Source organism: Enhydra lutris, unplaced genomic scaffold (assembly GCF_002288905.1).
Source record: "Enhydra lutris kenyoni isolate GAN:26980312 unplaced genomic scaffold, ASM228890v2 scaffoldscaffold2, whole genome shotgun sequence".
Taxonomy (NCBI): Eukaryota; Metazoa; Chordata; class Mammalia; order Carnivora; family Mustelidae; genus Enhydra; species Enhydra lutris.
This window is the reverse complement of record NW_019154086.1, coordinates 87,219,261-87,246,306: the sequence shown is the minus strand read 5'-3', so window position 1 is coordinate 87,246,306 and position 27,046 is coordinate 87,219,261. Positions and strand designations below refer to the sequence as shown.

At 38.8% G+C, this 27,046-nt stretch overlaps 1 pseudogene; it reads right to left on the bottom strand.

Moving 5' to 3' along the window:
- The window catches only part of LOC111146764, a 63,492-nt pseudogene that overhangs the window by 19,453 nt on the left and 16,993 nt on the right, over positions 1-27,046 (bottom strand).

The window sequence follows — 27,046 nt, the reverse complement described above, 5'->3', positions numbered from 1 at the left end:
AAGTTCTTTTATACTAGAGAAATGCATACTTTATCTGTGATATAATTTGAAAATACATTTTTCAGTGTTTGTGAATTTACTTGGTTTTGGTGTTTTCTTGCATTTTTTGGACCATAGCTTTAGAAGATGAGGACCTTACAAGGTAATTGTTGGAGAAGAGATTTGTATGAGACATCATACTAAATGAATATTAAGAGTGAATTAACCTTTTCTAAGTAGTTTGTGGAAAAGTCACAGTAGAAGTCTCAAGTTTCAAAGGCTCTCACACCATGCTAACATCTGACAGTTAATATTGTGCCTAATTGTCTAAGCTTTTTTTGTTTATGCTTTCTTACACTTTTCTTTGTTCCTCTCTCCCTGAGTTTCCCAATTCCACTCTCTCTCTCTCCCTTTCTTTCATGTGCAAGGCACAATGCCAGCCAGGCTGTAGACATATTATGATGAGCAAACAGCAGAGTCTAACAGAACAAACATTAATCAATAAGCATCCAACACCAGTAGAACTACAACTCTGACAGGGCTGGGAGGACGGATACAAGACACCGTTTGAGGCTATAATTGTGTTTTCTTCCAGCCACAGGGGACCAGGAGAAGGCTCTTCAAAGGAAGAGATAACGTTGAATAAAACTCTGAAGGATGAGTAAGAATGCACTAGGAAAAAACAAAACAAAACAAAACAAAACAGGGGAGCTAGCCTTTTTTGGCAAAGTGAACAATGTCTGGAGAGGGAGAGGGAATGTAGAAGTAGAACAGACTTAGAGCCGAGCTGGTGTGACTGGAGGGGCGAGAGCCCCGAGAGCCTAGGGGGAGACAGAGAAGGACAGGGATGAGGGGGGCCATGCCAAGGAGATGCGTCTTTACTCTATGAACGTCTCAAAGTCATGGATGGATTTAAAGAGAAGGGAGTGGGTATGATCAGTTCTGTATTTTGAAAAGGTCACGCTGACTCCGCAATGGAAGACAGATGATAAGGATGCCTGAGTGGGAAAAGGAGCCCAGGCAGCAGACAGGTGCTGTGGGAGAGCACAGGGAAGGATCTGGCTGGCTGGCAGCAGGGGTGTTCTTAGTGCATTTAATACCCGAGTGTCTCCTTTTTTTTTTTTTAATTTAATTTATTTATTTGACAGAGAGAGAGACAACGAGTGACAGAGGGAACTCTAGCAGGGGGAGAGTTGTCGGGAGAAGCAGGCTTCCCGCCGAGCAGGGAGCCTGATGGGCTCGATTCCAGGACCCTAGGATCATGACCTGATCCAAAGGCAGCCGCTTAATGACTGAGCCACCCAGGCGCCCCGTGTCTGTTTTTTGATTCCTCCTCTTGTGACAAAGCTATTTTTGGAAATAATCAAATGAAACCAACAGCTTATAATGATAATGGCTAGCAAGGAAATACAGACAAGAAAAAATGTCTTTTACTGAAACTTTGTCTCATGCCAATTAAAAAGAATTGAAAGATAAAATGCACCCACTGCTATTCACTCAATTGTTTTTATATCTATTTAACAGTTTGAACTTCAATCATCACTTATAATTCTATTATAATATCTTATATAAATGATCTTCTGATAACCCGTAAGTGAATTTTATTAAAAGCAACATTGAAGCAACAATTCAGTCATCATTCTAATGGAATTCTTTTCTTCATTCAGTTTTTAGTTTTAAAACTAATGCTGGGGCACCTGGGTGGCTCAGTTGGTTAAGCGTCTGCCTTGAGCTCAGGACATGATCTTCCAGTCCTGCTATTAAGCCCTGAGTCAGGCTCCCTGCTCAGCGGGGAGCCTGCTTCTCCCTCTCCTCCTCCCCCTGCCCCGCAACCTTTTGTGTGTGCTCTCTCTCTTAAATAAATAAATAAAATCTTTTTTTTTTTAAAAAAAGATTAGCAACTAAAGAATGATATATTTCAATTTTAAAGGCACTGTTTCATAGGTATAAATTGAAATGTGTACTTTGTAAATGGAATACTGTACCTTATGGTTCATACTGCTTCTCTTTTTAATGTTTTTAACACCAAAAATATTTCAAGTAACTCAAGTTTCTCCCTCTTCGGTCTTTACAGTCATTGCATTGTCATTGTATATTTTGGATCTGCTGCTTGAGCAAAACAAAACAAAACAAAACAAAAAAACAAAAAACTGAAAGCTACATGCAGCACCCAAAGTGAGTTCAAATGGTTTCTGAGACATTACAAGGTTATTTTAAAATGAAAGCAGGGGCTGAGTCCACAAGCGCTGAAAGCTGACTATACAAATGGAAATTCTACAACTTAACTTCCCTTTAAAAATATATATTTGTCGAAGAAGAGGTGGTACAACTCTGCTAATGGGAAGCCTACATATATATTAGCAGAACTTAACGTTAGCCAGAGCAATTATGTAGAACTTAGGTCAACAAAAATTTCAGGGAGTAGGAGTATTTTTATCGCTGACATTGTTGAGAATTGCCAGCATGTGGTAATAATAAAAAGCGTGTGTTTTCAAAGTCTCTATAGATAAGGATACACCCCTTTATTGCCTCTACCTTAGGAAGACCTCACCCATCACCATCACCCATCAACCCCCGGCTGACACTGAATGTGGAGAAAAATGGTCACATTCCTAGGAGTAGTTCAACAGGGAGCCACACCTCATCCCTGCTCTTAGTTCATGGTGTAGGTAAGGGAAATGGACCTCTTTGATTTAATGGCCTTTTCATGCCTGTCTGATGGAGAGGATATCTGGTAAGAGTGAACCACTGAGAATGTACATTGGTTTAAGACTGACTGATTCTCTCCCTAGCCAAATTCCAGCTGGGATCCTCTGAGCCCTTCTCTGGATAAGGCCCAACCTTTGTCTATAAAGACCCACCCAAAACATTAACATAGAATCCAATAGCTAAAGACTATATTCCTGGGACAGCCTTAATCCTCTTAAAGTGCCTGCCCAAGGAAGTTCAAGGTTACTGGAAGACTTTATGGATTGCTCCAACCAACACCTGAAGAGGCTGTCCCTGTCTCCCAGCCTCTGTGGGAGGGTAGGAGCCCAACTTGTATATGCACCAGCTGGCAAACCCAGAGGAGTTTCACATGCACCAAGCCCTCTCTTCCTGCTTTTTTGTAATTTTTCACTTCCCTGATTCCACTGAGCCCCTGCTCCCTGTCTTACCCCTCCTCCTTCCCTATTCCTTCATTCTCCCTTTAAAATAGTCACCTCAGGACAAATAGGAGTGGAGTCAGTTCTCGCTGGACTCTTTACCCTTTTGATATGGTGAAAGACTGCACCCCCGGTGTGATTACTGATGACATCCCATGCTTCCCATTTTAACTGGTGTCCAGTTTTGTTTATCTTTGATAAGACTTAGAAATCTTTCTAAGTACACACTTGATCAAAGGCAGCCACGTGAAGCAGAAGCACTACCGGGGTAAGATCCACAGGAAAATTCGACTACAGAGAGTTCTTCGAATGAAATATGTTTGACTCTCTTGAAGGCGGATTGAGATAGAAGTTGGACCAGACCTCTGCCTGGTCAGAAGCAGCTCGCCCTTTGGCGGGAACTAGCAGTAACAGATGAAGAATTTAACTAAGGGCTCTGGAGTTGCTGGAGGACAAGCCTATGCTAGGTGAGCGGGAAACTTGCAGGATGTGCTAGGTTAATGATAATTGCGAAAACCCAGATTTGTAAACAATTTGGAGATTTTTCAATGACAACAGTCATGAGATTGGACAAAAGCTTTCTGTTTTCCAGCAAGTTGTATGAGACGGGCTCAAAGGGCTGAGACCCTCATGAGGATATTAGGAAGTCAACTGGTAAGATACCTTTCTATGCAATTTTGCCAAGTTCCAGCTCTACGGTATCAATAAATGCGGTGATTTGACAGCAAGTTCCATATACACACAAAGAGACACAGATATTCTGCTTTTTAAATGCAGACATTATATTTGTTGATAAATCATTCCTTTATTTTGTAAAACAGGCAGTGCTCATTGGACTCCAGACTCTGAGCTGTGAAGAGGTCCCTGTCCTCACAGAGCTTATAGAACAGTTATAAAGGAGGTAGAAGTGCTCCGGGAGTTTCTTGCTCAAATGCTCTTGGATCTATCCCTTGCCCTTCTCAGCTTCGCTCTGTATCTGAGGAGATCTGAACTTCTGGGCTGCATTTCCCAGGCTCAGCTGGATTCTGGCTGGGTTTGGCCAAAGAAGGGCACTGAAGAGAAAATGGAAGGTGGCAGAGTTAGAGAAGCCAAGGTATTTGTCCCTTCGCCCCACTCAGGCATCATTTTTGGAAATACCTGCTTCTCCCGCGTAGCTTGAAAATCTGGGGGTGCTTGGGTGGCTCAGTGGTTAATATCTGACTCTTGATTTTGGCTCAGGTCATGATCTCAGGGTTATGAGACGGAGCCCGGAGCCAGGTTTCACGCTCAGGGAGGAGTCTATCTGAGATTCTCTCTTTCCCTCTCCCTCTGCCCTGCCCTTCTCCATCCTTGCTCTCACACTCTCTCTCAAATACATAAATAAATCTTAAAAAAAAAAAAATAAAAGAGGGGAGCCTGGGTAGCTCAATGGGTTAAAGCCTCTGCCTTCGGCTCAGGTCATGATTTCAGGGTCCTGGGATTGAGCCCCGTATCGGGCTCTCTGCTCAGTGGGGAGCCTGCTTCCCCCTCTCTCTCTGCCTGCCTCTCTGCCTACTTATGATCTTTGTCAAATAAATAAATAAAATCTTTTAAAAATATATTAAAAAAATAAAAGAAAGAAATTCTGTTTGACTGGCCCAGCTTCTGGTTTCTGGTATGTCAGTTCACAAGGGCTGAATACGTGTATCTTTTCCCACCTCTGTACTTGGCGATGAGTTGGTAGCTTGAAGTCAGCATGGTGGGCTATCTACACCACAGAAATTGGCAAACAGTTTTCATTATTCCCCAGAAGAGCTGGATGTTAAGCATTCACCAGTACACCACTGGTTCCAGTGTCCTGGTTCTACTAACACCATCTCTTTAAGTTGTCCTTCCAATTCTAGGAGTGGAGGTTGGCTTTCTGTGGCTGTTACTGGCTCATTTGTCTGAAATTCTCAACATTTTCCTCCTCTGTGGAATGAATTCCTTGTATTAAATCACCTGTGCTGGGATACCTAGAGTAGTTTCGGTTTTTCTGATGGAATCCTGACTGATAAAGCAGGGCACCTAACTTGAATTTGGGTAGGTAAAGATCCTCAGGAGTTATGACATATACCTGTTTGTTTTAATATTTATTTATTTATTTTAGAGAGCGAGTGAGAGCAGGGGAGGGGCAGACGGAGAAGGAGACAAGCAGAGTCTCCACTGAGTGGGGAGTCCAGTGCTGGACTCGATCCCAGGACCCGGAGAGATCATGACCTGAGTTGAAATCAAGAGTCAGATGCTTCACCAACCTAGCCACCCAGACGCCCTGTCATATACATAGTTTTTAAATGGATAAAATGGATAGAACTTGGCAATGGCTTGAGAAGATAAGGAAAAGGCATGATCCAGCACTATGTCCAGATTTTTGGCTTGGGAATATAGGTGGATATCGGTGCCATTTGTTAAGAGAGGCAGCAAAAACAGAAGAACATTTTTGGGGATGGGGATGGAAATGCTGAGGGGGAGGTGCTCCTGGTAGACCCAAGGCCAGATGTCCAGTTAGGTTTGACCACATCGGAATGCAGAAGGGATGTCTTCTCCTGAATTCCTCCTCCTCCTTCCCATCCCTCTTTTACCTCACTCAGTAGATTACTTCATCTGTCTTCTGTATCTTCAAAGTACGGTGCCAGGTTCCACCTACATAAGCTCACTTCTTCCCTTTCTTAAACAAACAAACTTCATTTCTTAAAGCCCACTTTCCAACCAGCTTCTGCCGTATCTCTCCTTTCCTCATCATGAGTAATTTTGTTTTCATGGTAGCTGCTTCTACTTCCTTCTCTCCCACTCCTCCTCAATCCACTGAAACCTGGCTTCCACCCCCCACTGAAACTGATTCCGAAACTCAGTTTGGCAAACACAATGACCTCCTTACTGCTAATCTGCTCTGAACTGGCCAGAGGTGATAAATTCTAATGAGAGGTCAGAACATAACAAGTATCTAGTAAATGGGAGTTGTTATTATTATGGTTAGGCTGAATTAATTTTTTAAAATAGTGCTGCTAAATTTGCTCTTTTACCCCAGAAGAGTTATCTTTACAAATGATCACCTTAATGAACATTTCATTTCTTTTTTTTTAAAGATTATTTATTTATTTATTTACTTATTTGACAGACAGAGATCACACAAGTAGGCAGAGAGGCAGTCAGAGAGAGAGAGAGAGAGAGAGAGAGAGGGAAGCAGGCTCTCCGCTGAGCAGAGAGCCCAATGCGGGGCTCGATCCCAGGACCCATGACCTGAGCCGAAGGCAGAGGCTTTAACCCACTGAGCCACCCAGGCGCCCCAAACATTTCATTTCTTAATGACTTTGTGTTTCTAATGAACTTGTGTTTCTAATGACAATGGGCAAATTCAATGAGAAAAAAAAAATTGTTGGCATCCACTATTTAGAGTCCTATGGAAGGAATAAAAATATACACCCTATAAAAATTGTTTGTCTACAATTTTCACCTTTCAACTAGATGTTTGTTTCATTACAGTTAGAGCTTCAAACAATGCAGGCTGCCTGAGGGGAACGGTGGGCTAAGGTATTTTCCTCAGAACCTTCTATGTTTTCTTGTAGTACCCACAAACAGCTAAGGATCCTCAGTAAGAAACAGAAATGAAGAATCAGGGTCATTTACTAAGTGGCATGTCTGATTTACAGTCAGGTAGTTGCAAAGAATTGGTGGAGTATTCACATTTCAATAGCTCACAACATAAAAGGCATCGCTGTGCTGATGAGCACACTTAAATCATATCTTTGCTTCTGTGTAAGAGGGAATATGCTTTCATAGAACAGTGTGACCTAATCTTTCAGTCTCTTTCAGAGGAAGGAACAAACTCTACAAATGAGATATGATACCTGTTTTTTTGGTGTTTTCAGTTTTGCTCTAAAAGAGCAGTTCTTTGCACGTAGATGCTTTGAATTGTGAAAGCCAACCTTTGCCATGGATACATCTGCAATCATTTATGCTCAGATTTAATCATGATTCATAAACAATAAACCTCATGCTCTGAAGCAGAAAAACTCAAAATTGTTAGTAAAGTGGAGTTCTCTGTAATGTAACACCAGTGGTGGACTGAGAGAATGTGGTCAGGGTTCATTGATGGGTAAACGTGACACAGGGTTTTTAATTAAAAGATTATGATAATTACAATGATCAATCTCACAGAGATCCCAAATGAAACCTTAAAGATGATAAAATCTTATGATAGGCAATTACAAAAATAATTCAATACCAGTTCAATAGAAATAAGTGAACTATTATTTTAATAGATAGAGAAACAGAAGGAGACCTAATACCAGAGTTCTCTGAAATGCTTACCCATGATTTCTCCTTCATCACATGGAGAAGCTCCAAAGAAAATAAAATGCAGTGCATAATGTGAGCTATCATGATGCACTGAGTGTTGAATAAGAAAATTAGGAAGAAGCATTTTAACTTAACGTGAGGCATATCTATTTTTATAACATTTTCTCTTGTATTGTTCTTTTTTCTTTCCTATTGTGCTTTTTCATATAATTTACCTTAAATGTGCTCAGATTATACTACACTGCAGGATTAAAAACAATAAATGGTCTAGAAAATAAGCATAAGTCAGAAAGATCAACATATAAAAATGCACACTCATATGCACACAGATTATTTTGATGGTCTCTTGGAAAATCTCTAAAATGTCCATGCTTTGCTGTCCAATACTGAGTTTCATTTGAATATGTCTCTCTTTTTAGAGTAAGGGAATTATTTTCTGATACATGGCACTCTTTCTGTAGGTCAAGAACATACATTCTTATCTGGAATGTATGTGATTTAGGCAAAGGACAGAGCCTTACTCAAGTCATTGTATATCACCCAGTTCTTGTAAATACACATGTGTAGAAATGCAGAAAAAGCTGAATAAGCTGACTTAAGGAATCTTGGGAACTCTGGAATTGCTGGACACCACAGGACAAGAGCTTAACGTCTTTCTTCTGTTTGATTCTCTTCTGAATAACCTGCAGTTTTCATGGCAAGTCTTGACAACCTCAACCATTTTTCTTTTGCCAGATTTGTCTTCCATCCATCGGCTGATAAAGGAGTCCTTTCTTCCTCCCTTTACCCCCATCTCCCTCTCTTTCCTTCCTTCCCTCCTCATTTCCTTCCCTGGTTCTATTGCTCAGAGGCTGAAAAATCTTGAGTAAGTTACTTCATTCTTCTGGGCCTGAGCTTTTTTCCTAATGGGAATAATAATAATGGTAATAGATCTTCCTGTGATGATTAAATGAGCTACTGTATCTGTGGTGTCAGAATATTGTGTTACGAGACAAGAACTGAAAAATGTTATTTCTTATTATTATTACTAATCATTTCCCTTCCTTTTCTTCTTCCTTTTATGAAAAGTCTGTAAATGTATTCTCATACAGATATTTATTTTTTAAAAAGATTTTATTTATTTTTATTTGGCAGAGATCACAAGTAGGCAGAGAGGCAGGCAGAGAGAGAGGGGGAAGAAGGATCCCTGCTGAGCAGAGACCCCAATGCCGGGCTCGATCTCAGGACCCTGAGATCATGACCTGAGCCAAAGGCAGAGGCTTAAGCCACTGAGCCATCCAGGCACCCCTCATACAGATATTTAATTAATATAGTTACATAAAGACCAAAATGTGAAAATTCTTTTCCCTTGTCTCCTATAGACACTCTCTTTGTCAGATAACGATTTGATATGTATAATTTTAGCTCTTTGTCTAGAAATGTACATGCATGTATCACACACACTCACAAACACATATGTACACACACATGTTCTTTACATAAATAGGGTCCTATCATTTGAATTTTTCCAGCAGCATCAATATATCTTCAATATCTCTCCATGTTAAAGCATATAGTTCTACCACATACTTTTAAAATCATTAATTAATCTAACATTTTTACTCATTACAAGATATAATTCTAGGCATTGGGGATTCAATAATAACCAATAGATAGGACAAATTCCTTGTCCATAGATGATCTGGTTCTTGTGAAGGAGATAGATAATTAAAAATATGTGGCTTGAAATTTAATGTGAAGAGCTGGTAAATCCTATGAAGAAAAATGAGGAGCATTAAGATATAGAGGGGTTAAGGCTAGAATGGTCAGGAAAAAATTCTGAGATGATGTTTAAGCAGAGATCCTAGGGAGAATGAATCAGCCAAGAGAATGTCTGGAGAAGGAATAATACAACTAAAGGAATAAGCAAGTGCAAATTTCCATGACCTTTGAAGCAGGTTAAGTGGGGTGGGGAGTGGGAGGAGATGGGCAGAGATCAGATTATATAGGACTGTGGGTCATGGTAAAGATGTTGGATTCGATTTTACTAGCTTTATCGAGTCTCTGCCTCACTTTCAACAGTATGGACACAATATAGTTTACTTAACCCTTTCCCAGTGGTAAAATACTTAAATGTTTCTCTAAAGAACATTTCGAAGACCATCCCTGCCTCATGTTTTGCACGTGGGGATATTTCCCCAAGTTGTATTCCTGGAACACAACCATCACATCAAAAGGCAAGCACAGTGGATGGCTTAGTCAGTTAAGTGTCTGTCTTAGGCTCAGGTTATGATTCCAGGGTCCTGGGATCAAGCCCCATGATCAAGTCCCTGCTCAACAGGGAGTCTGCTTCTCCCTCTACCCCTCCCCTCTGCTCGTGATCTCTCTCTCTCTCTCTCTCATGCTCTATCTCAAATAAATAAAAGCTTTAAAATAATAATAATAAAAAAAAGACAAGCACAGTGTTAATGGGGTTGATAGATGCTGTCAAAGTGCCACCCAAAAAGGTCTTCATTTATATTCCCACCTGTGATATATGGAAGTGACCATTTTTCTTTAGTCTTTTCAATATGGGACATTGTCACTTTCTTTTTAAAAAGAATCCAATGGGTAAAAAAAAAAAAAAATCATGTTTCTGTTTTGTTTTAGCTTGCAGTTTCATGATTATTAATAAAGCTGACAACCATTTCATAGGTTTATAACCATTTTGATTTTTTTTCCTCTTGTGAATAGCCTATTGATCAAATTTTCATTCCAGCTCATGTCTGCGGCCACGCTTTGGACTGGTTGTTTTAGGTCAAGTGTCCATCCTTAGTACAATCAGCTGTGTCTGGAGGATTAAAGTTGTATATTACAAAACATAGCTTGCTAAGACTGCTTCGTAGCATGGGCTATAAGTAGCGCATGATTACCTGTAAACTATATGGGCAAAGCAGTTACTCTGATTAATGCCCAGTGCAATTTGATGGTGAGTGAAATTAGGAATGCAACACAGTATTTCTTGAGCATACACTAATATCAAATTCTTCTAAGGGCAAGTTACACGAGATTGTGTCACTGTCCTCAAGATACTTGTAATCTTATAAGGGGACATGACAAGTCCGAAACTAATTATCATTCAGAGCAAAACATAAAGTTTCCAAGAATGACATGAACCAAATGATAAAGTCATTCTGAGCAAAAGACAAATCATAGTCAATTGGGAACTTGGCTAAAACATAGTGTCCTAGATTTTGAACAAATGTAACATATTGAGGCTATATTATTTTTGTAAAAAATAATTTTATACTAATACACTATCTACAAAAGTACAAAGGCAGAAGTAGAAATCAGCTATAGCTATGTCCCTGAGAGAAAAGTGCATTTTCTTAGCAAATGACTTGTAGTATTTTTGAAGAAATCCCACCAGACATTTGTATATGTGTATGTGTATGTGTGTATACATAAATAGTTTTGCATAAATGGGGGCTTTATATGGGCAAGGACCTTGTCAGTGTTTGGTTCGTTGACTAATGCAGGCACTCAAGTTTTGAATGAATGAATGAATGAATGAATGAATGTTCTGTAACTTATTCTTTCTATGCTAGTAAAGATCTGTCTAGCTAGTCACGTTTATAGATTGCATAGTGTTTCATTGCTTGCATAATTTCCTTAACCATGCCCCTATGGATAAACCTTCAAGTTTATTTTCAGCTCTCCTTTAGTTTAAACAACACTGATAAGAATGATCTTGGGCTAAATCTATTTCATGCTCATGTGATTATGTCCTTAGAGTAAATTTTTAGAAAAGAGTTTTCTGTCTAAAGAATAAAGCCTATTTTAGAGGATCATGGTGCTATAGCCAAACCACCCTCCTGCATAGAAATGTGAATGTTTCCACACACTGGCCAAAACCAGGTTTTGATTTTTTGATGTAGGCAGAAGTGAGAAGTCCTAGGTATTTAGTGTGTGTTGGGCTGGGGGAGAGAACCTAGAGTGAGTGTGTTTTAACAGACATCACTTAAGATTAGCTTTATTTGGTCTGGTTTAGAGAACCAGAACTCTTTAATTTCTTTTATATGTCTGTTACATAAATGTTGTATTTATTTTCCTACTTTCTTCTCTTGGCCAGTTCAATATTCTTCAAACAAGACTCAGAAGTAGACATTGAGGTCAATGGTGTATCTTCTTTTGTTATATAATGAGCAGGGATTAGAATCTGAATTCTCATCTCTTTCTCTATGGTTAAAACCATGAGGCTATGCTGAGTCATAAAGCTTCTTAGTAAGGTGAGCCATTTACCACAGTGTAACTGTATCTGGAGTCCATTTCCAGTTCTTTCAGAAGACTCTTCTGTGGATGGTTGTGCCACCAACTAAGTGATCATCTCTCAGCAACAGATCACCCTTGCATAATTACCTGGGGATGCTGAAGCAGGGATTTTGCAAAACTTCCTCTGTTGGCTAGCTGCCTCCTGGTTAGATTCTGCCAGCAGGAGGCAAAAAGGGAGACAGGAAGGCTGGAGGAGAAAGGGACTTTCCCCTGTCTGTTGCCTCCCTGCTGATTTCCTGTGAGCGTTACCTTAGCAATGCTCCTGCAATGTAGGCAGCAACAGTTCTCCCCTAGGTAGCAGTGGCGGAGTTCAGTTAGCAGCTTTTCAATACTTGTGGAACACGCCTCCTTGGCTGACCTTATAGTTCCCAGAATTAGCCGACAGTGTCCTGTCCTCTGAGGTGTTGGTTCCAGCCCCATGGGTTTTCCCCTCCAAGCTCAGGGAGGCTAGAACTGGACTGCTACCTTCTCCTCAAAGGCCTGAGTGTAGGCTGTGCAGGATCCTTCTTCTAAGTTAGTACATTTCAATAATTCCAACCATTTCCCTTTGTTCTTTCAACCACAAGGATAGTATCTGCTTCCTGCCATTGCTGCCTCTGAAGTACATTAATGTTCTCTTTTTGTTTTTTGATTAACAAGTTCACAACTTTATATCTAGTGGACAGTGCTTGTGAAATTTTCTCTGTTGTCTCACTGGTATGTCCCCTATCCCTTTATGGACTCTGATGGAGACAATGGTCACCAGAGAATGGAGGTCTTGTGCTAAGTATTTGATGAAACCAATTTTATAGTTGAAGAACAAATATTATTCATTTGCAGTCACATAACATCTATTGTAGCTCCCTAGAAGAGTTTCACGAGGCAGAAGAGGGTGAAACAAACCAGGAGATGAAGCCAATCCTTAAAAAGTGTGGTTCATAAAATGTGCCCATACAACATTGCTTTCACCACAGAGAAACACCAGATACCTCTTCACATTTTGCCCTCCAGTGTCATAAAGTCACATCTCCACAGCAGTAGCAAGATGGTTTTTCATGATGGAATCTGGCTAATAATGTGTTGTTTACAGAACCGGAGTGTTTCAGTGATCTGAGGTTATTCTGGAAGTTGCAATTCCCTGCAGAGAATAACTGTAGAAACTTCTATTTGGGGGGATTCAGGGAAATGTCGTGGAGATGCACCTTCCAAATGGCCATACATGTAAGTTATGGTTGAGAGCAAGGTTCCAGGATTTGCAGCATTGAGATAAAAATCCCTGTATGCAGGGACTGTGGTCCTAACAGATTCTTCCCTTTTGATCCTCATTATCTATAAAATTTTATGGTTTTACAATTTCAAGTTATTCATTAAAGCTCATCTACATTAAACAAGCTTTAGGAAACAAGATGATAGTTTTTCTGGAAATCAAGTGATTGGAGACTGTTTTTTTTTTTTTTTAAACTGTGTTCTAGTGAAACAAGATAGTTGACCAATTTATAGATAGAATCTCTTTTGTGCAATTAGCCCAAGGCCCTATCTACTCAACTGTATCCATCTAAAAGCAAACATTACTAGATTTTTTAAGTTATTGGTCATTTTGAGTATAACTTCATATAGTTTGGGGGGAAAAAAAGCTCACAAAAGTAGTTCAACTCTATATTTTTCTGTCTGATGAAAGTAGATAAAATGCAGCATCAAGTACAATATGGCAAGTGAAATATGGCTCCAGGAACCTTTTTGGCATATTTAGATTTTCCACTGAAGCTGCACTTGAGGATTTTATGTAGATAACCATATGAGTTGCAAACAATTACAGGTGTGCTTTGTTTCTACTTATCTGTTCTATTTACTTGTTCAGATCTAGTACCTCTAATACAACGGGCTAGTGAAATGGTGAGAGCAAGCACACTCATCTCATATGTAACATCATGGGGGACCTTTCTAAAGTTTCACCACTGCATATGTGGTTTTCTCTAGTTTTTGATAAATAGGCTGTGTACCCATGTATCTATCAAAATTTAGCCCAGGAATCAGAAATCACTGTAGATGTTACAAGGAGGAAGAAGCTTCATAAGCACTTGACATATCATCTGGAGAGCTGGAGAACAGGGATCTGGGGAGGCTGCTGCTCAAATTTTGTTTCAAGTTCACCTACCACAGGTGTCATCAGGGGCCAGTCAATTTCCAGCTAGTGCTGCAAACTTGTCGCTATTGCTGCAGCTGTTTCATGCCCCAAATCTGGTACCAAAAAGGGAGAATAATGAGTAATGAATTAATAAATCCGGTTGGTTCTTGCTCGTCAACCACCTCTGCCAAAGGAATATGGTCTTTGCTTTTGTATCAGTCAAAGTCTAGCAAAAAGCACAGCAGTTATCTGAACAGATATAATTTAATATGAATATAAATATTGTAAAGCTAAATATCAAATTGTTGACAATGTAACTCAAAAGGAAAAACAAACATTGAAAACATAAACTATAGAAAGAGTAATTGCAGAAAGCAGTGATCATTCCTGGTCTAGATGAACAAAGAAGAGGTTGGAATTATTAACATTTAAAAGCTTTAAGGAAGAGACCTGTGGAAGTGAAACTCAGACATCTGAAGAGACGGACCTAGCTGGGTGGTGCCTGGTTTCTCTGCAGAGGATGTAATGAGGCTATTTCTGCATGTTTGGGGAATAAATTCCAAGCCAGATTCAGCTGTAGCTGAGGACAGGAATTAGCTCAGTGGGGAGTAGAAATGGTACCAGTGTGCCCATCTAGGAAGGAGTTAATATAGCAGATCTGATGTTGCTCTTTGAAGAACCTGCTTGTGAGGCTGGCACTTGGAAACCTGACTTTGGAATTTTCCCTGTTACTCAATCTTAAGACTGATTTGCATGCCTTGAGCACTAAACCCTGCTCTACCTGCTTACCTAAATTGTTTGTGCCAACAATGTGATTCATAGTAAATACGTGCTTTTCTTTTGGCATTCTGGAACTTGGAAATCATGGCTGGTTGTGTAGGGAGAAAGTGCCGATGTGACCAGCTCTTAACGAAATCCCTGGACTCAGAGTGACATCACCATCATGGCGGCAGAAAACATTCCTTGTTTTTGTTCCCCAATGCAACAACAAAAATTCAGCATCCATCCATAATCAAAGTGCCTTGGTGGGATCTGTGGAATCCAGCACCATATGCCAAGGGACATGGTGGGCAGGAGTCATGCCCAGCTGTGCATTGGGGAATAGGCAGACAGACATTGATCGTAGTTGTGGACCCTGTAGTGATTTATGAACAAGCTTGTGCCCTTCAGGTATGGTCCAGGAACCCCTAGAGAACACTGTTTTAGACAATCACCCATGGACAAGAGGGACTTTGCGGAAGGTCAGGTTTCCAGAGGAGAAGTTCCAGCACATTGTTGGAGGGGGGAAAAAAAATACACACACACACACACACACACACACACATACATATACATACATATATATGTATATATACCTAGATTCATAGGAGTGGGTTAAGAGGAATAGTTCTTTACTCACATCTCCCATCCTCCAGGGTGAGGCATCTCAGGGACCATGATTTGTCCCACAGTGGAAAGGAAGAACATGTGAGAGATCTTTCAGCTTCCCCAGCTGTGCTTTGGATTTTGCCAGAGGGGTTGATTTCTCTCTTACCCCATCTAGATTACTGAATCATGAACTACATGACTGGGGAAGGGGTGGTGGAAAAAATGCTGGGAGACCAGTGGATAGGACTCTTGGAGGGCATAAAAGGATACAGATCCTACTAATTACATCATGAGTCCATCAGGAAGGCCACTCATGAGCCACAGAGAACACCTCACCCATGGATCCCCCGAAATTGGTAACTTGGAAAAATATGAAGATATATAACACACCTGTAATGGTAAGTATAGAGCCAAATTCAGAATATTTTAATACTGTAGTATGGTGGAATGTTAAACACTTAACTCTAGTATAAAGGTTAAAGAGCAAGAGGATTAAAAATAACTATAGCTACAGTAATTTATTAATGAATACACAATACAAGAAGAGGTAAATTGTGACATTGAAAACATAAAAGGGGAGAGTAAAAGTGTAAAGTTTTTGTATGTGATAGAATTTAAGATGTTACCAGCATAAAATAGACTGCTATATGTATAAGGTGTTTTATATAAGCCTCGTGGAAACCACAAAGCGAAAAACCAATGATAGATTTACAAAAGATAAAGGGGAAGGAATCAAAGTGCACAACTGCAGAAAATCCACAAAGGAAAGCAGCAAGAGAGGAAGAAAGGAGCAGGAAACTATAAAATATCCAGAAAACCATTAATAAGATGTCATTAGTAAGTTCTTACCTATCAGTAATTTTCTAAATATAAATGGATTAAATGATTGAGTCAAAGACATAGAGTGGCTGGTTGCACTTAAAAAAAAAAGAAAGACCTGACCATATGCTGCCTACAAGAGACTCACTTAAGCTGTAAAGACACACATAAACTCAAAGTGAAGAACGGCAAAAGGATAGCCCATGCAAGTGGAAACCCAAGGAGAGCTGGGGCAGCTCTACTCCTATCAGACAAAATACACTCCAAGCCAAAAATGGAAACAAGTGACAAAAAGGGTCATCATAAAGGGGTCAATTTATTAAGAGGATAATAATCATAAATTTATAAGAACATTGAAGTACGTACATATATTCAACAAATGCCAATAGTTAAGAAGGGAAAAATATACAACAATACAATAATAGTGAGGACTTCGATACCCCACTTTCAACAATGGGCAGATCATTCAGACAAGGAAAACAAGTAGATGTTACACATGGACCACATGTTAGACTCAATGGACCTCACAGGCATACACAAAACATTCCGTTCAGCAGCAGCAGAATACACGTTCTTCTCAAATGCATACAGAACATTCTTCAGGATAGATCATGTCCTGAGGTACTATTCATCTTTCTTTAATCTTTTTTCTTTCTATTCTTCAAAGTGGGTAATGTGTACCGATTTATTTTCAGGTTCACTAGTTCTTTCTTCTGCCATGTCCAATTTTTCTATCAAGCTCGTCCAGGGAAGTTTTTATTTTAATAACTTTAATTTTCTAGAATTTCTGCTTAGATTATCTGTTTATTCATTGATATTTTCCTTCAATTCTTTAACCATATTCATTATTCTTGAACATATTTATAATTGCTACCTTGAAATCTTTGGCTCTTAATCCAGTATCTAACACCACTCAGAGCCTGTTTTATTAACTACTTTTCCTGAGTATAAATTCATATATTCCTGTTTTTTTTGTATACAGATTAATTATGGGTTAAAATGTGCATATTATAGATAATACATTGTAGCAACTCTAGATTCAACCTATGCTTTTTATTTACAGTGTTTAGTTGCCTGGAATCAATCTACAAATTTGTCCCACTGCCCAATCCCTGAGACATACAGCTACTTTTCTATCTACCCTGTTCTTACATCTTCTCACTGCTGCTTTTTCAGCCTATCCCATTGTTCCTTAGAGAGTAGAATCACCTCTCTGTTGTCTTCTTATTTCTAGGGATTTTCCTGAGTTTCACCTGTTTGGCCAGGTGTGTCTTCACTTAATTTTGACACTCAAGACTTTTTGCCACGCAGGCCACCCATGGTTGGATGACCCATTCAGCAAAGGAAAGCATCAGACTCACAAATCTGGCTCCACACCGTCTTATCTTCAGAGATCTCTCTCTCTCTCTCTCTGTTTCGGCTGGCTTTGCCACAAACATTCCTCCATTTTCAAACACATCGATTGTGTTGCCCAAGATTTGGCCGTTCATGCTCTGAATTGGGTACTCCTCCTTCCTACATGTTCACATCACTCCCTTCCTGTACTTGCTTCCCTAATGAAGCACCATGGGGTTTTATACCTGAAAGGTATCTTAGAAAGAGTATAATCACCTCATTTTATGTGAGAAGCACCAGAAGCCCCAAAAGGTGAGATGAGTGACCCAGGGTCACAGAGCCAGTTAGTGGCTTGGTTTCCTGATTTAGTCATGATGACCCCTGTGATGCTGGCACTGGAAGCACTCACTGTATGGTTCTAATGCGGTTGGATAGTGCCAAAGAAATGAACGCTATCATTCCAGATTTTATATATACATATATATATTCTCTCAAATATATATATTTTTATATTTTATATATATTTATATATATTTTATATATACACTTTATATATATAACTTTGTCTCTCAAATATACATATTTGAGAGATAAAGTGTACATAGTAAAGTGAATGGTGAACATTTACAAAAGCAACTTAGCTTTTAGTTTAAAATAATATAAAACTCACTAAATGTAGACAGGAGAGTTTTAGGGTGACAAGCTCAGGGAAAACTGTTGTGCATTCATTGGCCTCCAAACCCTAGCAAAAGAGAAGACTTTAATGCATCAGAATACCATGTAGCACTACTGTATTTCTTCAGACTGTGAATACTCAGTTCCAGTAAATGCATCACTCCTATGGCACTGGTAAGTGTCAGAAGGGTTTTGAAATTTTGGCAAGTTAAATTTTTTTTAAGTGCTTGGCTTTCTATGGCTCTCTCTGTTATGAATCCTCAACAAATCTTATGATAGAACATTGGATCACATTTCTAGGTATAGGAGATATAAAAGCTCATTTTTAGGAAACTTTTTGTTTCCTCTTCATCCTTGCTTGCATCTTTGGACCTATTAATAGGAAAGGTGTAATTTGTTTCTAGAAGATTCTAACATATTATGAAAGCTCTAACTTATATATGAAGAGCAGAAATTTGTTCTACTTATTTGTTCCATGTAGCCTACTTTTCATGCTGAAATGACATAGGCATAGAATTAGACTGTTACTAAAAAAATCTGAATTGATGAAGAAGAGAATAAGTAAAACAATAGACTATGTAATTTTATGTAAATGTTTAATATTTGTTAATTTGAAACATACAATTTTATTTAAGGTTAAATTTATATTCAACGCCAGTTGCTACTTTTAAAGATATGATCCATTTCGTTTTTGCTTAAAGCCTTCATGTGTCTTATAACATGAACAAGTTTAAAGTAATTACCATATTATAAAAACAATGCTTTTCAAACTCTGGGAGCAATTAAATTTGCATTATTGAATCAAGTAGTTTATTTGAATAAGAATCTTCATAGATTAAGAATTTAATTTTCCAACACTTTTGCAAAATTCCTCAGATAGATGGCAAGCAGGCAGCATTGTTTCCTTTATCAACTGGTCCAAAAAAAATCTTTTGACTCAGAGAAATGAAATTAGCCTACCATCTTCTCTATCCAGAAAGAAGGGAAGCATTTTAAAGCTAGAAGTAGTAATGTTTGGGGTCTGAGAGGCTAACTGAACCAAAAGCCTCCTTTGAAGTATCATTTTCAGACAGGCAGAGAATTTGTGGAGGTCTTTACATAGTGGGTCTTCAAATGGCCACAAATTTATTTAGGTAAACACTTACTGAGGTTAATATTTATTGTCTGGGAAGTAAAGTGACTACAAGATAATCCCATGGTTCTGAAGTAGGAAAGCTTTCCTGTATTCTGGTCCAGAGATAGGAAAGAGGAGTTTGTCGATAACGGTTATACTCAGGTGTTACTTGTTAGGAAAAAAAAAAAAAAAAAAAAAAAAAACCCGAATATTATGCTCAAAAGTAATTTAGGTGAAACTTTATTTTGTTTTTGACAGCTAATAGTTATAATGAAAACAAGATAAGGGAAAAGGAAATATTTTAGTCAGATCCAAGAACCCACATTCGATGCAGTCTTCCCTAAAGGAGTCATAATTGATATGCTTATTGGCTTAGCTGTGGCCACCATGGGTTTGGGAATACGTTTCCTGAATATCCACAATTTAAAGTAGATCTTACTTCCTCAAAGTGCAGAAAGCTAATTATATCAGGCAATTCAAGAAGATAGAAAAGGGCTCATCAAGGTACTAAATACAGTATTTTATATGTTAGCCTGCCTGACATTTTTACTATGACAGTGGATTTGTATTTTTAACCATCTTCCCTCTATAACTTAGAAGGAATAATATGTAGATATATGCAAATATGAATGTGGGAAGTAGATTAGTTTACAATACTGACTGAGAAACTGAAGATTTGAGACACAAAATAGGTACATTTTGATGAAGAATGAAATGAGCCAAGGAAAACCAGGTCTAGATGACACATGTGGCCTGGGTGGTAAGTATTCCTGGAAGAGAGAGGAGGAAGGGAAGACACTAAAGATGAACGGCCTTGAGTATATAGAAGGGGATATCTGGATACAGGTAGTCATTTTAAAAAGGCACGTTGATACGACTCAGTGAAAGTTAAGAAGCTGACTGAGAAATATACGTGTGTGTGTGTGTGTTTGTACATATATTATTTATTACATACATGTACCCTTACATAAGTAAAAATAAATAACATGTACTCTATCATCTAAATAATAACAAATCATACCTATGTACTTATATATGATGTATTACATATATATGTTATTTATTTTTTTATTTTTAAAGTTGTATTTATTTATTTTAGACAGGGGGGGACAGAAGGAAAGGGAGAGAAAGAATCCTCAAGAAGAGTCCCCGCTGAGCCTGGAGCCCAATGTGGGGCCCCATCTCATGACCCTGAGATCATGACCTGAGCCAAAATCAAGAGTCAGATGCTTAACCTACTGAGCCACCCAGGCACCCCTATTTTCTATTTTGGGTGACTAAAAATGTCACTTGGAAATAAAGAACATGTACAGAAATGGATTGAGAACACAATGGTTGGAAAGGGAGGGGCTAGAAACACAGCAAACTACACACCACGTATCTCAGAGGACCAGACTTCCACACACACAGGCTTTAATATACCAGGTAACCTATTTGTCCACAATATTAAAAAGCCTAGAATTCACTACAGGGATGTACACATACAATATACATATCATATATACAGATTGATAAATATAAAAATGATATATATTATCTTTTTAAAATTCTTACCCACTCCATGCTATAGATACATTGATTTCATTCTTTTTGTGCAAATTTACATTTTATTTTGATAGTATTATGTATTTTATTATACATATATTTGGAATCATATAGATAAGTTATATCTGTAGGAGTAAATACTTGTTATTTGAATATTTAACAACTCTTCTCTTCTTTGCAAGTCCAACTGATAAATTTCTATATTTCTAAACCCACAGACTTTTGTGGTGGGTCTTTTCTCTTACCTTAATTACACAGGTATTTTTTTAGTTGGCATTCAAGTAACGTACTTCATTTAGAGACCAATAGTTTGAGATGCTGATATGCAAGAGCTGTACCAGTAACAAGTGCTACCACAAGTTTTTAAAATGGCCTCTGTGCGTCATATAGCTAGTCCCAAATGGAGACCAAGAAAGCAAGGTCATTTTTAATCTCTATGTACATCTCGCTTTCCTGGCTTAACACTAATCATTCACTGTGTCCTGCTTATTGGAAGGGAGAAGATGAAGGATATAGAAGAATTCACTTTGAAAACATGTACTCAATGTTGCATATCCAAAAGCTCCCAGGGGATTAAACAATCAGAAAGCCTTACATCATTTGCATTTTAATGGATAAAAATAAGAGTTGAAACATTTCTTTACACTTAAACACCATGAAAAAGCTTGTGTAGTGCATAGGACTGAAGTGGTGGGGAGCAGGGGGAGGAAGGAACAGGGACTCAATGAAATTTCAGGAAAATTCATTTCTTTTACAGAATTGGAGCTGGGCTGATTAAGTCAAAGTACCTGACTCTGTTAGAGACACATTTTCCTAATGAAAAGTACTGTAACTTCAGACCTTTCACATTTTCCACGAATAGATGTCATTACTCATTATCACATTTATCATCACTTGTAAAACAATGAGGTGGCAGTAGGGGGAAAAGGACAAAAATAGAGTTGAAAAAAATTCAGTACTGGCTTAGGGAATTAAAATGAAGGCTTTTTTGCAAAAGCGAAAACAACCTCCATGATTACTCCATCGTACCTTTGGAAAAGTGACATAATGTAGTGGGCTGCCTTTAAGAAAAGAAGGGTGACTACGGTTTCTCTTCACTCTCCTCTAAATCTGAATTCGAAATGATAAAGAGCTCGACTGTTATAATTCTGAAATAGATAACGAGTTGTTTAAGTGATAATTACTGAATCTCCTTATTTTTAGAAACCTATTAACAGGTATCTCTTCAGTTGCAGAGAGAAACCTTTATAAATATTGAATTGTGCTATCACATGTTCAAATTTCTTTCAAATTATAGAATCTGACTAATTTCACAAGAACTCTTTGGTAGTAATTGGCTTTAAGACTTAATCAACTAAAGACATCATTTATTAATTCCAATTTGAAAAGCCAGGGGGAAAAAAAAGTATCACCTTATTATCTTTAGTCAAACTTCTTCAAATGTTCATATGGGTTAGACGCTGAAAACGAAAGGTGCCCTTGAGCCTTGTGGGTTTCTCCAATTCAAAGAATGGGATTTATCAATGGGAAGTGGTAGCAAGTCTCACAGTAAAATCTCACCACCTAATTAGAGAATAAAAAGGGTTTGACTAGTTTTGAAACAAAGGCAGAATGGCCATTTGTTGAATTCTTAGTCTAGGAAGTAGGTAGAGGGAAGTAAACACTAGATTTCTGTCAAGTTCCAGCAGTGCCACATTCCCAGTAAACAACTGTTGATTGGGTTCTTCAGATACCAAGCTGTGGCGAAATGATGAAGAGGCTCTTAAATGTACCATCTTGAGTGATGAAGAAGAAAGAGAAGGAGGCCTTACAGATGGTTAAGTTTCACAGTAGGCTGGGTGCTAGAAGTTCTAGCAAGACCCCATTCAGAAGACTTACAGATTTTCAGATGTGATTCTTGTATATTTCTTGCCATTAGCTGCTCAAGATTATGAATTGTACTTGAAACCTTATAGGAGTGGAGGTTGAATTGTACTCATGAACAGAAAACACATTATAAATCGGTAGATCCATTTTCCGCTTAGGAAATTGGATACCCTTGACTCAAGGAGTTCATATGTATAAAATAGACAAATAAACATTGTGCAAATATTGTGGAAATGGTATTTCTGACTGCCATTGACAGATTTATTATTAGAAATAACTGTTATTTGCAAGGTGGGATATTTCTTATACCATGAAAACAGATTTCAGAAAGGAGTTCTTTCTGACTTTCTGAGGTCTTTGATGTCTGCATTCTCTTTTCTAGCTACTCTAATTTATCTGTTGCTAACTAATTTTCAATAAAAATATGATAAATGAAATTTTCGGTTTCTATTTTCCAATTACTCAGAAGGATGAATGGAAGTAGGAAATTAAAATTTTTAGCAAGCTTTGTTATTAGAAAAAGGCCATGATTAAATTCTTTTGTGGTGATCTTGAGAATTATTTGAGTTAAAGCTACATAAATTAGGGACAGTTGTGTTTTTTTTGTACTCATGCTATCCACATAATCAAATTAGAAGACCTTGTGCCACAATGTTGGGGTTACTAGAAGGCAGGTAATAATGAAGATCACCTTTCCCTTCCCAGTTCTCTACCACAAAGTCAGGTGACAATCAAAAACTGTCAGGACTATTTATTGCTAATCACAACTCCAGCTCTAGGAAACTTTAACCATTGAGACTAGGGATTTCATACATTATGAAAAAGTATTATTTACTATAGTGGCATTGTCTTTCATATCCCTTTCCCCACAAAATATGGAAGTGTTGGCCCAGAAGCAAAAATTGCCTTACTCAATCTAAAGCCATTTCTGCATGTCAATAAAAAGAAACTTGTATCTGCATTTTTAAAAAAAGATTTTATTTATTTATTTGACAGAGAGAGAGAGATCACAAGTAGGCAGAGAGCCAGGCAGAGAGAGGAGGAAGCAGGCTTCCCTGCTGAGCAGAGAGCCCGGTGTGGGGCTCAATCCCAGGATTCTGAGATCATGACCTGAGCCGAAGGCAGAGGCTTTAACCCACTGAGCCACCCAGGCGCCCCATGTATCTGCATTCTTTACCAAGAAAACTGAACAGGAGAAAATACCACTCCTGCTTATGGACTATTTTTTTTAGGGAAAAGCACTATAAAAAATAAACTTCAATAATTTCTCTGTCCATCAAAATGAACCCAAAACTACTTAAAGAAGGATTTCAAAAAATAGTGGGACCTGCTTGTGTTTGGATGGTTTATTATTTTCTCTCGAATCCTGCCACAGTTCCTGGCAGAGCACAGGGACTTACTTCACCATCCATTCATCTAACAACTATTGGCTGAGTGTCTTCTAAGCGCCAGGACCTCTGGAAAGTTAGTGAAATACACTATTATGTAAGAAGAGTCAAGCTTTATTCCTTCAGGGAGCTTATAGTTTAATGGAGGAGACAGATGAGTATAATAGCCATACCAAGGAATTGATACGAAATTATATTTCTGTGTAAAATTATAATGTACTAGGGCACCTGTCTTAAGCGTCTGTCTTTGGCTCAGGTCATGATCCTAGGGTCCTGGGATCAAGTCCCACATCAGGCTCCCTGCTCAGTGGGAATCCTGCTTCTCCCTCTCCCTCTCCCCCTGCTTGTGCTCCCTCTCACACTGTGTCTCTTTCTGTCAAATAATAAATAAAATCTTTAAAAAATTATAATGTATTAAGTACAATAGATGGGATGGTTGATAATGTTTATCATGTTAATAGATAGCATAACATAGAGAAGTTTGACCTAGTCAGAGGACGTTGGAGAGGCTTTTTGGAGGAAGCAGGTGAAAATGGAAGAATGGGGTCCCTTAGTTATGGTTACATCCTCATGAAACTGGTGCAGATTGAAGAAGAAGCTTAATTATAGGAGAAAGGAGACGGCAATTGTATTAAGATAAGATGTACAAAAACCAGACTGGTAACTATTTGGATACTTTGAATTTGAGTTGTCTGGAATACTCACGTGGAGGAACTGGAGAGGTAGGTCACTTGCTCAGCTACCTTGCATAGCTCTAGCCTGCTCCACCGCAGAAACTAATTTAGAGAATCTTTAGCACAAGAGTTATAGTTAAAAGACTTCGGAATTAAAATCTCAGGAACAATGGATGTTATGATAAGCTAATAATGTCCCCTCTCCAAATATATCTACATCCTAATCTCTGGATCTGTGACTATTAGCTTAAATGCAAAAGGGACTTTGCAGACATGATTAAATTAGGATTTAAGATTAAGATAAAACTAAGATAATCCTGGGTTATCTGTTGGGCCTGACATAAGGGTCCTTATAAAAGAGACACAGGAGGAATCAAAGTCAGAGAAGGACGTTGAAGTTTTGCTCTTTGACGAGGGAGGAAGGAGCCACACGCTGAGAAACACAGGTGGCCATTAGAAACCGGAAAAAGAAAGGGAACAGATTCTTCCTTCAGAAAGTCTGGAAGAAACCATCCTCGCTAACACATTGACTTTGGCCCAATGAAATGGGCTTTGGACTTATGACCTCCATAACTATTAAAACAGTAAATTTAGGTTTTAAGTTTGAATCATTTTGTTAGAGCAGCAAAAGCAAACTGGATACATATGGTGAGGGAAGAGGACAGAGTGGAAAAACTAGGGAAGGCTCACCTCTAGGAATAATGGTGGAAAAATGTTCTAGTACAGAAGACACCAAAGAGCAAAACCAAGAAAAGGTGGACTCACAGAAACCAAGACAGAGAATGTTTCTGGGAGAATAGAGTTGGTAATTAGGATCATGGTTCATAGGGTCTCTACTGCATAGGGAAGGAAGTTGGAGCAAGGAGATTATAGGTTAGAGAAAAGGCAGAGGCTGGAAATGGAAAACTATGAATAGTGGGAACCCAGATGGATAGGGTTGTGATCTGAATAGAATATTGGAATTTAAGATTGTGGAGGTGGGTGCTGATTCATCATAGAAATGGAGAGAGGACTGGAGATGAGCTGATCTGCAGGTGCACTGACCTCCTTCAGAATAGTGGTGGGTTTTAGAGCTGAAAGAAAGATTTGTCTTTAAGTGCTCAGTTTACCGAATTTGTGTTGATAACGAGTCACTTTACAGAGTGCAGCCACTGCAAGGAATTTTTTTCCACTTTTAAGCAATGTACTTATTTTCTTTTAAGATGGAATCTTATCAGGGCGCCTGGGTGGCTCAGCGGGTTAAGCCGCTGCCTTCGGCTCAGGTCGTGATCTCGGGGTCCTGGGATCGAGTCCCACATCGAGCTCTCTGCTCGGCAGGAAGCCTGCTTCCCTCTCTCTCTCTCTGCCTGCCTCTCCGTCTACTTGTGATCTCTCTCTGTCAAATAAATAAATGACATCTTTAAAAAAAAAAGATTATTTAAAGAAAAAAAAAAAGATTGGTTCTCTTAAAAAAAAAAAAAGATGGAATCTTATCTTTTCATCTTGCTTCCAAAGGAATGGCTGGGCTCAGGTACTTAATTTCCCTTGAAAATTAAAGTCCCTAACACTACCCTGTATTTCCTTCCTTCTGTTCCTCCAAGCTAGAGTCCAAAAGCTAAGTATTTCATGTTCTGGTCAATATTCTATAGCCAGAGGGTTGGGAGGAGGGAGATGGTCATGCACAGGGAAGGGCTCAGATGAAGTGGCTTGTCATCTTGATTAGAACTTAGGGTTCGGGGTGTCTGGGTGGCTCAGTGGGTTAAGCCTCTGCCTTCAGCTCAGGTCATGATCTCAGGGTCCTGGGATCGAGCATCGCATCCGGCTCTCTGCTCAGCAGGGAGCCTGCTTCCCCTCCCTCTCTACCTGCCTCTCTACCTACTTGTGATCTCTCTCTCTCTCTCTCAAATAAATAAAAAAAAATCTTAAAAAAAAAAAAAAAGAACTCAGGGCTCTACTCTCTCCTTTAACCTCTGCCCCCAGCTCTATTCTGGAGTCTTTCTACCTAGTGGGATATACTATAGGATAGGATCCATTCACTGTGCAACCCAGAGCCTTTACTTCTCTCAGAGGTCCCTCAGAGGTAGTTCATTTTTCCCGACTTCACCCACTTTTCCCCTGGTGGAGCATTTTCGACCAGTGTTCAGTCAAAAGAAAAAAATTGCCTTTTCTTCATGCCATTTATATGGTATTAGGGAGTATTTCCAAGTTCTTTCTGAGGATGAGGGCACGGTTGGGAGCTAATCTGTTTTTTGTACATTTTCCCTTTTCCTCCAGAAACGTTTGTTTCTTTCTTTGTACTAGTTTATTGGATTGCATTATGTTATCCTCTTGTTCTTGTTTTGTAGCTGTAGGTGAACATTTTTGATTGGCTTTTGGTTTTAATTTCTCATTTTATTAAATTCTATGAGAGGGAAATTACATGATGCCATTGTGATCTAGCACCTTAACCTAGATGCTGCTAACCAATA